At 45.3% G+C, this 12422-nt stretch overlaps 1 long non-coding RNA gene across 13 annotated transcripts in view; it reads right to left on the bottom strand.

The window, feature by feature from the left end:
- Nucleotides 1–6254: 6254 nt before the first annotated feature.
- The window catches only part of LOC105482135 (uncharacterized), a 41200-nt gene continuing 35032 nt past the window's right edge, over nt 6255–12422 (bottom strand). For 12 of the 13 annotated variants that reach the window (XR_011607182.1, XR_011607183.1, XR_011607180.1 and 9 more), the window contains 2 exons: nt 8048–8246; nt 6255–6392 (listed from right to left, as the gene is read on the bottom strand). This is a non-coding gene — a long non-coding RNA (uncharacterized lncRNA). Of the gene's footprint in view, nt 6393–7312; nt 7560–8047; nt 8247–12422 lie in introns of all 13 variants that reach the window. The other variant, XR_011607181.1, reaches the window with a different exon arrangement.

Here is a 12422-nt window from a genome sequence, read left to right on the forward strand (position 1 = left end):
TCTTAAACTGGTTCACTTCTGAGAATGAAAGGAGATGTTACTTAGAATTACATCAAGCCAATGCATAGAAACTAGGACTGTCCCAGGTGTTAGGGTATTAGGACCCATGTCTCCTGACTGTCAGCCCAAGGCTTTTTCTACTTTCCCACACTGCGTTATGATGCTACTTTCATGACATTGGGAAGCCACCACAGAAACTTGCAGAAGACAGAGCTCAAATCCAAGTCCAAACCAAAGATTAGCATCAATGATACTCCTGGTGCACAAGTAAATACCCATACATAATTTGTTTTCCCATTTCTCTCTGTTACCCAAGTATCTTCTTTAAAACCCTTCCCTGAGGGCTTTTGCACATCTAAGCAGTGGTCAAATGTGTCATTGCCAACAAAGATAGGTGATGCTCTAAGTTTGGCTAAGTTTGGTGCTAGCTGTATAGAGTGTGTGTGTGTGTGTGTGTGTGTTCTATGTGAACATGCATTATATATATATACGTAAAATGAAAATAATTTCCAGAGCTCCCAACTGAAGCCTTTCATTTAAGTATGTATGGATGGAGTTCACCTCTGTGACATTAAACCTTGTCATAGATTTCTGTTGACCCGAACTGCAGGGCATCTGGCCTCCTTTTCTAATTTTGCCAAGCCTCCCAAAAGCTTATTTCAAAAGCTTATTGTATAGCTTGGTTTATAAAAAGCACTATTTTTCTTTCAAATAATATAGTGTTTTTGAAACAGAATTTCTCCATCAACTTTAGAAACTTTTGTACTATGGTTTAAAGTCATAAGCTGGGGCGTTTTGGAACTTATTTGAAAACCTAGAAATCCTAATATATGTGTGGTAGCTTTTTAATAACATCCCAGGAGGCAGGCCTGTGGGCGTTTTCTCTGTTCTTGGAGAGACCACTCAGTTGAGAGTAGCTAATATATTTGGTTTCACCACTTCCGTTTAGCATTCCCAGATCAAATCTCCATTGGATCAGTTTCCCCATTGATGAAGTCTAGAGACCTCCGTTTAACTTTGGAGTCCCTCTAGAGCCAGGCCTTCCTTACCTACATGCTCTGCCTTATCCTTACAGCTCTGAGATATATATCATCTGCCAGCCCATGAGCTTCATTCTCCTACTTTGCCCTAAACATGCAGTTCCCGATAAACATGTCTCATCCCTCCTCTGATAGTAGAAGAAAGAGAAGAGCGCACATGACAGTGACAAGGGAGACTACAGCTACACCGTCACCAGGTGGGATGGTGGTGGGCAGCAGGCAGCAAATGCCTATTGTTCCTGTTCAGGGTGGCTAGCATGCAAGGTCACATGCTCTGCAGTAAGAGACCTTCCAAGCTGCTCTCAGTCAGCCTGTGCCCTAACCATCTGCAGTGCTGTGCCTACCCTTAATTATTTCTTTGGTTCATCAGCTCTCTCCTCACCCTCCATCCCACCCCTTGCTGCTGCCAATTACAAGCATGATTGTCCTACCCACTCCCCAGCCTCTTATTTTTGCACCCTTTAAAGTATAATCTATATACAAAAAGTGCCCACATCGTAAGTGTACAGCTCCATACATTTTTATGGACTGAACAGGTCCGTGTAACCAGCATCCAAAATGAGAGGCAGAATATTACTAGCATCCCTTAACTCCCACCCTGTGTTTCCTTCTATTCCCCCACCTCCAAAGGTAACTATTATCCTGACTTCAAATACTATAGATTAGTTTTGCCCGTTTCAAACTTCATAATGGGAAATCACACAGCGAATACCTTTCTGTGTCTGGTTTCTTTTTCTTTTTTTCTTTTCTTGAGAGAGGTTGTCACTCTGTCACCCAGGCTGGAGAGCCGTGGTGCCATCTCGGCTCACTGCAGTCTCGACTTTCTGAGTTTAAGCGATCCTCCCGCCTCGGCCTCCGAAGTAGCTGGGACCACAGGGGCAAGCCGCTGCACCCGGCTGATTTTTTTTTTTTTTTTTTTTTTTTTTTTTTGAGACAGAGTCTCACTGTGTTCCCCAGGCTGGAGTGCAGTGGTGCAATCTCAGCTCACTGCAAGTTCCACCTCCCGGGTTCACGCCATTCTCCTGCCTCAGCCTCCCGAGTAGCTGGGACTACAGGTGCCCGCCACTTGGCCCAGCTAATTTTTCTGTATTTTTAGTAGAGATGGGGTTTCACCATGTTAGCCAGGATGGTCTCGATCTCCTGACCTCAGGATCCACCTGCCTTGGCCTCCCAAAGTGATGGAATTACAGGCATGAGCCACCACACCCGGCTGCCCTGGCTAATTTTTTAAAATATTTTTGTAGAGTCAGGGTCTCGCTATGTTGCCCAGGCTGGTCTCAAACTCCTGGGCTTCAGCGATCCCTCCCATCTTGGTCTCCCAAAGTGTTGAGATTCCAGACCGGAGCCACCACACCTGATCAGGCTTCCTTTGCTCAATATTATGTTGTTGAGACTCAGTCATGTTGCTTCATGTAGTTGCAGACTCTTCACCCTTTTCACTTCATGATATCCCTTTGTTTAAAGATGCCATGATGGGTTTACCCACTTTGTTGTTGCTGGGCATTTCCAGTTTGGGTATTTTGAAAGTAGTGCTGCTGTGAGCATTCTTATAGATGTTTTTGGTGAAGCTATATATGCATTTTTGTTGGGAGTGTGCCTAAGAGTCAAATTTCTAGGGCCATGTGGCCTAGGCCTGTTCAGTTTTAATAGATACTGCACAACAGTTTCCTAGGATGGAAACGGTTATACACAGCGGTGTGTGAGCTTCCTGTTTGCTCCACATCCTCGTTAACAGTATTTTCTATCTTTTCACTTTAACTATTTGGCGGAAGTGTAGTAGTGTGACTATTGTTTTCATTTTAATCTCCCTGCTGACTAAGGAAATTGAGAGAATTGGATTTTTTTGGTTTTTGGTTTTTTTTTGGGACAGGGTCTCGCTTTGTTGCCCAGGCTGGAGTGCAGTGGTGCAACCATAGCTCACTGCAGCCTTGACCTCTTGGGCTCAGGCGATCCTCCCACCTCAGCCTTCCAAGTAGCTGAAATTGCAGGCATGCACCATCACATCTGGCTATTTTTTTTTTATTATTTTCTGTAGAGATGATGTCTCACTTTGTTGCCCAGGCTAGTCTCAAACTCTTGGGCCCAAGCAGTTCTCCCACCTTGGCCTCCCAAAGTGCTGGGATTACAGGCACAAGCCGCCTCACCTGGCCAGGATTGGGTTGTGTCAGCCCGCAGCCCAGGGCTCCCGGGGTCCCACGCAGACCCAGGTAGTCTTCCACAGAGGCCTGGCCCTTGCCTACTCTCTGTGGACTTTGGGGCTTCCCACCCAGGCAGCCTCGTGGGAGTGGAGGGGCTGTGATCTGCAGAAGAGCACATTTACTCCTGATGGACTCAGCTCTCAAAATAGTCAAAAATTCATGGCTGTCATAAAAATTTAAACCCTATTCCCCAGCTCTCTGGAACTTTGATCAAAGATGCTAATATTTGACTGATGTGCTTGGTGCGGGATTGTTCACCATCGGGACAAAGAGCTTATGAGCAACGAATTTGCCAAGATAAAGCTGTGCATTGGGTTGTGGTTGGAGAAACCCATACTCACATTGCACACCTTGGGCAGACCCTGAATCATCTGACCCTTCCTGGCAGGCCACTATTCCTGTGGTCCCGGAAGGGAGGAAGACCCAAAGGCCATTCCAGAGAGACACTAGCCACCCCAGCACAGTTATCCTCTCAAGTTTCTTACCCTCCATGAGTCCTGTGGACTCAGAGCGTCTTGGTATGGTCATTTTTGTATGTGCTGCTGCTGACTTTTTCCCCAAGTAAAATCTTTTTCTTTGGGTATTGGGGAAAGTGGTGCAACATTTGGAGGGAGGGCTTCTACAGAAGTAGTTAGATGTTATCTGCATTTTCCTTTTTATTCTTGACACAATTCTAATCCCCCCACATTTTTTTCTGGACATCTCCTTCCACACTGATGGTGAGAATTCCTTAAGGCAGAACTTAATAGCTGTGTTGCCGGTCTTCAGCTGTTGCGGTGTGGGTTCCTGGGAATAGCACATTCACTCTTATGGAGTCAGTTCTCAAATCTGTCCAAAATTCATGGCTATATTGAAAATGTAAACACTCTTCCCCGGCTCTCTAGAACATTCATCAAAGATGCTAATATTTAACTAATGTACTAGGTGCACGGTTGTTCACCATCAGCATAAAGTGCTTGTGAGCAATGCATTTGCCAACATGCAGGAAAGGAAGAGGAAGAAAGGCAAAGTCTAGATCATTCCCAAGTTCAGCATCAGCCCCTGAACAGTTGAGAGTTAACTGCCTTCGCTCTGTATTTTCCCCTTAGTTTCAGTAGTTTTTGTCATTTTTCAAAGGCATAACCAACCCCCCCGGTTGGGCCCACAGTGATTGAGAGTGCATCTATCTCCCTTACAAGAAAGAGGGCATGGTGCCAGGGCCTCGTGACAGCCCCAGCTTCCACTCCCCCACTCCCAGGCTGGTTTCATTTCTCTTCTCTTTGCCCTTTGGCTTTTCTCTTCTTCAGAAATTTCCATTTTCCTTGCACCAAACGTATTAAAATTTAACAGTCACAGCATCTCAGTGTGTGACACGTGATAGCTGTCCCGATAACTTCATTTTCCTCTGTCATTGAAGAGGCCATTTTCAAAGTCACCCTGAACCGTGAACAATTCTCACATAATGGCTATTTGATTCTGTTTGTACACTGAAATTTTTGTCCTTTTGTCTCCCCGAGTCTGCTTTCCTTGGCCTACTACTACTAATACTATAATATGGGAAATAATAGTAATGTAGGACAGTTTTAATTCTCTCCTCTAAGAAGTGGCCAATGCTGGAGAGTAAATACTTGAGTCTCCCCTGTCCCCATCCCAGGCCACCCCATCTCTCTCAATTCCTCATTAAGTGGCTTCCAAGGATGGAGAATGAGGATGAGAAGACCAAATGTCTGGCATCTGCCTTGCAGAGTGAGCTATGGCCATTGGAGGTGATCTGAGGAACTGTGTGCGGGGAGAGGGGGAAGAAATATGGGGTAGGTTTTGGTGGAAGGGTCTTCAGGAAATGAAGAGAGATGTTGAAAGAAAAGTTCTGTGAGATTTTGCTATCCAGTGTATGATTTCCTGATTTCCACCCCACTCCAGCCCTGCCAAATCTCTTGTTTATTTATTTATTTATTTATTTATTTATTTATTTATGAGATGGAGTCTTGCTCTGTTGCCCAGGCTGGAGTGTGGTGGTGCGATATCGGCTCACTGCAAGCTCCACCTCCCGGGTTCAAGCAGTTCTCCTGCCTCAGCCTCCCAAGTAGCTGGGATTACAGGTACCTGCCACCACACCTGGCTACTTTTTGCATTTTTAGTAGAGATGGGATTTCACCATGTTGCCCAGGCGGGTCTTGAACTCCTGACCTCAGGTGAACCGCTTGCCTTGGCCTCCCAAAGTGCTGGGATTTCAGGCGTGAGCCACCATGCTCGGTCAAATCTCTTGTTTAGTTTCGTGATTAATGTGTAGCAGAGTGAGGCACCTATTCTAGGGAAATGGTTTAGTGCCAGACGTGACTTCAGGGTGAGCAGAGACCATGAGTGGAGGTGAACTAAGCCCCGCCCCAGCCTCTCTGCTCCAGTTAGTTTAAAATCGCCTCCCTCAACGTGTGACCAGGGAACATAAAGTGCTCTGGGACTCTGGGATATAGGAGTTAGTCTAAGATGAGAAAACTACCACCATCTCCTCGGGATCTCATCTACACAGGGAACCTGTGCACTCTCCGGTCCCCTCAAGCCCAGGTGCGCTGTGAGGTTTGACAGGTGTCATCTCTGGGGTTTCTAAAAGGCTCCCGCTAAAGGATGCTTTGTGAAAAGCTGGTTTTCCTTATCAGACATGAATCACCTAAGTCTCTCCTTGTACCCAGATGGCTAAATTTGGTTTATATGATCTCGCTGTGACCTTCTCTTGAACAGCTCTGAGCGTGCTGCCAAAATGAAAATGAACAATGTCAGTGCCGTGATGTCCAGTTGAGCTGTGACCTGGATTCTGGTCTCTCATACACAGAAGCAACTGAAAGCTGAGAACAAGGGGCCACCGATGGCTAGGTGTGGGGGGGATTGTATTACTTGAGCCCATCCCTTGAAAAGCTTGGGAGTCCACCACATCCACTGGGACCTCATCAACTCCTGGCAAGAAGAATGTCCCTGGGCACGGGGGACAGGGATCAGCTGTCCGAGGTGAGAGTCCTCCCTGGTGAGCCCACACCTCCACGTGGGGCACTGCAGGCTGTGAAGAAAGGTGAGCGAGATGACAGTGTCGCCGCTGCTCCAGAGAATAGGATGTGGGGACCCATCTGACCTCGGCCCCCACACCTCTCGCTCCCTGCTCTCTTGGTGCCAAGGCTTGACTTGCCTGTGAAAGGAAATGAGAAAATTACCTTGGAATTAAAAGACCAGTAACAAATAGTCAACCTTGGAAGGGTCAGGCTGAAGATTCTTTTGGAAATATAGATGGAGGATCCCTTTTTCAGAATGCTTGGGACGAGAAGTGTTTTGGATTTTGGACTTTTAGATTTTGGAGTATTGTCATGATATTTATTGGTTGAGCATCTTAGATCTGAAAATCTGAAATCCAAAATGTTCCGATGTGCATTTCCTTTGAGCATCATGTCCGCCCTCAGAAAGTTTTGCATTTTGGAACATTTTGGATTTTTGGATTTGGGATGCTCAAACCTGTATTAGGTTGTACCACATAAAACTGCCAGTGTTGGTCATTTTTGACCAGCAAAAATGTCAGTTTCATGTGGTTCAAACTGACATAACGATGATTCCCCTTCTAAGTCTTCCCACTGCATTTGGAATAAAGACAATTTTTTTAATTTTATTTTTTTTCTTTTGAGACAAGGTCTTGCTCTGTTGCCCGGGGTGGAGTGCACTGGTGCCATCATAGCTCACTACAGCCATGAACAACTGAGCTCAAGAGATTTATCTTCTCAGTCTCCTGAGTAGCCGGGACTACAAGTGCATGCCATCAGGCCTGGCTAATTTTTATTTTTTGTAGAGATAGCGTCTTACTACATTGTACAGTCTGCTCTCAGACTCCTGGGCTCAAGTGATCCTCCTGTCTCAGCCTCCCAAAGTGCTGGGATTACAGGTGTGATTGGCCTAAGACCAAATATTCTTGACTGAGCCCACTGGGCTCCCCCAACTGTCTGTCCAGCTTCACGGCTATACTTCCTGATCCTGCTATTCTCCTAACAACCTCTCCACCTCTTAGTCTTCCTCATTCTATGCCTTTCCTGGAGGATTGCCTCTCTTCGCCAAGTAACTCACCCTTTAGATATGTGTTCGAATGCCGATTTCATGGGAAGTCTTTTCTGATTAGGCTTTTCTGCTCCTCAATGTGCTCAGAGCACCTTCACTTTCCCTAGAAGGTGTGATCTCGACTTGTATTGATGTGTCAGTGTCTGTGTTGGATGCTTGCCTCTCCCCCACGGGGCCCTGCAGCCAGACACCGGGCGGTCCCTCCCTGTGATTCGTTTCATGGAAGCTTTGCCTTGTTGACGCATGTTTGAATGCTCTGTATTGACATAACAATTTGCATGACCATATGATATAGCATTTTGCATCCTCTGTTCAATAAGAACCTTAGCAACAGCCCTCAGACCCTCAGACTCAGAGAAAGTAATCAGAGGGCCCTGCCTTTTCTTTGCATCTCCTTCACCTCTGCCACTACCAGTAGGGCCTTACGCCAGCCTGGCTCCCTGTCGAGACTTGTGGTGTCACCTCACTAGATTGAGTCTTGGAGGCAGAAACTGCTTGTCAGTCATTGCACACGACACGAGGGAGGGCAGTGGTGAGTGCAATGAACACAGTAGACATTCGACAAATATTTGTTGTCTGCATGAAACCTTAAGACAAGAGAGGTAAAAGCTTTATTACCTTTGGGCTGGAAATCCCTTCACTCTAGGAAAACTTCCCCAGCCCCAAGGGCCCATGCAGCTTCCCCCTACTCAAGTAAGTCTTTGCCTGTACCAGTTATCTAAAATTGAAAACTCAGTGACTTACCAAAATAAGTTGCACAAGTCTATGGGCTGGTGCGGTGCTTATTGCTGGGCTAGGCGTGGCTGCTTTCGGCTGGGCTGGCTCAGCCATCTGCTGTCAGCTGCGTGATCAAAGGTGGCCTCAGTTGGGTTGTGTCAGCCCTGCTCCTCATGGTCCTTCTCCAGCAGGCTGGTTTGGCCTTGTTCATATGGGGACTGCAGGGCTTCAATAAGAAGTATAGAAGTTATAGCCTCTTGAGGTCTAGGCTCAGAACTGCCTGGCACCCTGTTACTTCTTCACATATCACTGACCAACCCAAGTTGCAGGGCCAGTGCAAATTCCAGAGATGGGACATAGATGCTACCCCTTGTGGGAGGAGAAAGTTATATTGCAGAGGGTGTGATTCAGGGAAGGATAAAAATTGGGCCCTTTTTTGCCTTCCAGCTTCCACATGTCCCCATATACAGGGAAACTCTCTTAAAAACCAAGTCATTACAATGATATTAGCCCACTGAATAATCAGAATTCTCTGGACAGGCATTTAGATATAAATGAGGCTGGAGCTGAGTTTGGGTGGGGTTCACTGGATTCTCTCCCCAGACTCCTTGTGTATGTAAGGTCAAAATTGAGGTAACAGCACAGTATTGCAGGTCTGTCTGGCATTGTACCTGTAGTCCCCGAAGTGAGTATTTCTGAAGAGGAGTCAGAAAGAAAGCAAAGCAAATCAGAATAAGAAAACTCTAATTTCCCCTTTAGAGTGGTAAAATCTTTTTTTTTTTTTTTCTTTTTGAGACGGAGTCTCTGTCATGCAGTGGTGTGATCTCAGCTCACTGCAACCTCCGCCTCCTGGGTTCAAGCGATTCTCCTGCCTCAACCTCCCTAGTAGCTGGGATTACAGGCACCTGCCACCATGCCTGACTAGTTTTTGTATTTTTCAGTAGAGATGGAGTTTCACCATGTTTGCCAGGCTGGTCTCGAACTCCTGACCTCAGGTCATCCGCCTGCCTCAGCCTCCCAAAGTACTGGGATCACAGGCGTCAGCCACCACACCTGGCCTAGAATGTTAAAATCGTAATTAGGTCTATAGACCAGTTAGCAGCTTCCTGCTGATGTGCTGTATCCTGCACTGTACAGTTAGTGTTGCAGGAATCAGGATGGTGAAGGGTATACAGGACCCTCTCAGTATTATTTTTGCAATTTCCTATGAGTCTACAATTATTTCAAAATACTGAGAATTATTTCAAATAACTGGAATATGTACATTGTTAGTTTGTACAATTATAATTAAGCACGTGCCACTGCCTGGCGTTTACAAATTGCTAACTGGCACCGTCACAACTTCTTCATGTCAGCATCTATCAGCTCACTCCCATGTTGTTACTTGGTCTCCCAGGGAAAACAGCCACTAAGAAAAGAGGGAAAGAAACAACAGGCACCTTCTCTTTTGTTACTTTATTTCTCACATTAAACCTTTTCACTTTATCTACATATATATATGTATATATTATATGTATGTGTATATATCTATATATAATTCTTTTAAATTAAATTGTTGATTACTGGACTATTACCTGATAAATTATGTATGGAAAATGTCACCAACTGCAATGAACTTCATTTGTTTAATCATGTAAATACTATAAAGTTTAAACGTATCTATTTCTTTTGTTTTCCCATTGAATTTAATAATATGGTTTCTTTTTTCTTCCTTATCTGAATCTGAAATCCAAAACCTTTGAGGTTAGAATTCCAGAATCAGCAGTCAGGGCTAACTACCCTTTGGGCTGATGTATGGCTAAGCAAGGATTGGCTGGGGGACCTGGGAGAGGGCTGGCTCCCCTCTCTGCTCCGCCACCATAGCTGATTTCTGTCTGATACCCAGTTTGAGGACCAGGGGATGCCCAGGTCTTGCATGCATGCTTTTTTGTCTATCCCGGGACTCAGTACTTCATGGGGAATGCCTCCCAGCCTCAGTCATCATCCTTTGAGATAAGGCAGAATTTCCCAAGCTACCGTTTAGAAGAACCCTCTCTAGGAGGTTAAAAGATATTATATAGCATGTCCGGCCACGGTGGCTCACACCTGTAATCCCAGCACTTTGAGAGGCTGAAGTAGGCAGATTACTTGAGGCCAGGAGTTTGAGACCAGCCTGGCCAACATGGTGAAACCCCATCTCTACTAAAAGTACAAAAAATTACCCAGGTTCGTGGCGGGCACCTGTAATTCTAGCTACTCAGGAGACCGAGGCAGGAGAATCGCTTGAACCCAGGAGGCAGAGGTTGCATGAGCAGAGACTGTACCACTGCAATCCAGCCTGGGAGATAGAGTGAGACTCCGTTTCAAAAAAAGAAAAAAGGTGTTATATAGGGTAAGAGACGTTCCATTTTCAGCTATGTTTGGAAAGATAATACATCACAATCATTGGACACATTTGATAAATATGCTCTACATTTTGAAGTATTTAAGGGCACCACCCTAATTTTTTAAAATAGATTTTTGTAAATGTGAGGTCTTGCCATATTGCCCAGGCTGCTCTCAAACTCCTGGCCTCAAGCAATCCTTGCACCTCAGCTTTCCAAAGTGCTGGGATTACAGGTGTGAGCCACTGTGCCTGGCCAACCACCCTAAATTCAAAATCAACTTTCATAAGAGGATCTGACCTCAATAATGTACATTAAGGCATCATTACATTAGGGTTTTTTTTTTCATTGCATCATCTTTCCCAGGAATGTTTGCTTTTAAAGATGCTAATGGAAAAATTAAAGTTAAATTATTTTTAGGATGTACAGGCATAGGATGGAGGTATTTCAGGGAAGGCATGGAGGGAAAACAGCTAAAATCACACCTCTCAGCTGGCTGCTGAATGCCCCCAAGCATGAGCCTCTCTCCCAGGTCCAGCTCTCCACCCTCACGGCTCTGTCCCTGTGAGTTGATGGCTGCCCGCTCTGTACTATGGCACCTGACCTCTCTCACGAGCTCTTCCACACCCATGTGTCCAGCTGCCAATGGCTACCAATCTCTTGGATGTTCAAATTCAACATAGCCAACACCACCTAGGCATGGTGGCACCCGCCTGCAGTACCATCTATTTGGGAAGCAGAGGTTGGAAGATCACTTGAGCCTGGGAGGTCGAGGCTACAGTGAGCTGTGATCACACCGCTGCACTCCAGCCTGAGCAACAGAGCAAGACCCTGTCTCTATTTTTAAATAAACAATCTGAATAGAAAGCCACTTCTGTCTTTCTACAGCTAAAACGTGTTCTTCCCCTAGTATTTTCTGTATCAGTAGGTGACACCATTTTCTACCCATTTGCCCAAGACAGAAATTTATTTAGGTCAGATTTATTGAGGTATAATTGACATAGAGTACATTTGCCATTTTAGTTCACAGCTCTGTGAGTTTTAATAAAAGCTTATAGTCATATAACCACTTCCATACTCAGGGTACAGAACAGTTCCACCACCCCTAAAGCTTCCCTCATGCCCTTTGTACCCAAATTGTGTCCCAAGCCCCTGTGCATGGAAACAACTGATCTGTTTTTTGTCCCTGTAGTTTTGTCTTTTCCAGAATGTTCTATAAATGGAATTATATACTATGTAGCTTATTCATCTTTGTTATTGTGTTGGTGATTCATTCTTATTTTTTTGTTGAGTAATCCACCATCTAATTTTGAGCCATGTAAAATGTTCTTTCTCTTTTATTCCTTACCACATCCAACGTCCTGACAATTCTACCTTCTAAATCTCTAGCAAAGACATAGAATCAACCTAGACGCCTATCAATGCTGGACTTGATAAAGAAAATGTGGTGCATATGTATCATGGAATACTACACAGCCATAAAAAAGAATGAGATCACATTCTTTGTAGCAACATGGATGGAGCTGGACGCCATTATGCTAAGTGAACTAACACAGGAAGAGAAACCAAATATCACATGTTCTCACTTATAAGTGGGAGCTAAACAATGAGTACACCTGGATACAAAGATGGGAACAACAGAAACCAGGGCCTACTTGAGGGTGGAGGGTGGGAGAAGGGTGAGGATCAAAAGCCCACTGATTAGGTACTAGGCTTTTTACCTGGATGATGAAATAATCTGTACAACAAACGTCTTGCAAAAGGAAGCTCATGAACTTGCATTCTCCTCCCATTTGGCTTTTAATGGGGACTACAAATGTTCTTGGCTGGAAGTGGAAGTGGGAACGGACTGGCCCTTCCCCTCCCTTTTGCGTACATCTCAGGATGTAGAGCATTTCTGGAAGCCTGACGCTGGGCCTGTGTCCTGGGGGTAGACACATCACTAGCCAGTCTTAGAAGGAAAAGAGGCAGCGAAGGTGTCTGATTGCACAGGCCAGGGTGTCTTTCAGTGCTTCCTCGTTGAGTTTCAAATGGTCTGC

Source organism: Macaca nemestrina, chromosome 8 (assembly GCF_043159975.1).
Source record: "Macaca nemestrina isolate mMacNem1 chromosome 8, mMacNem.hap1, whole genome shotgun sequence".
In the NCBI taxonomy this organism is placed as follows: domain Eukaryota; kingdom Metazoa; phylum Chordata; class Mammalia; order Primates; family Cercopithecidae; genus Macaca; species Macaca nemestrina.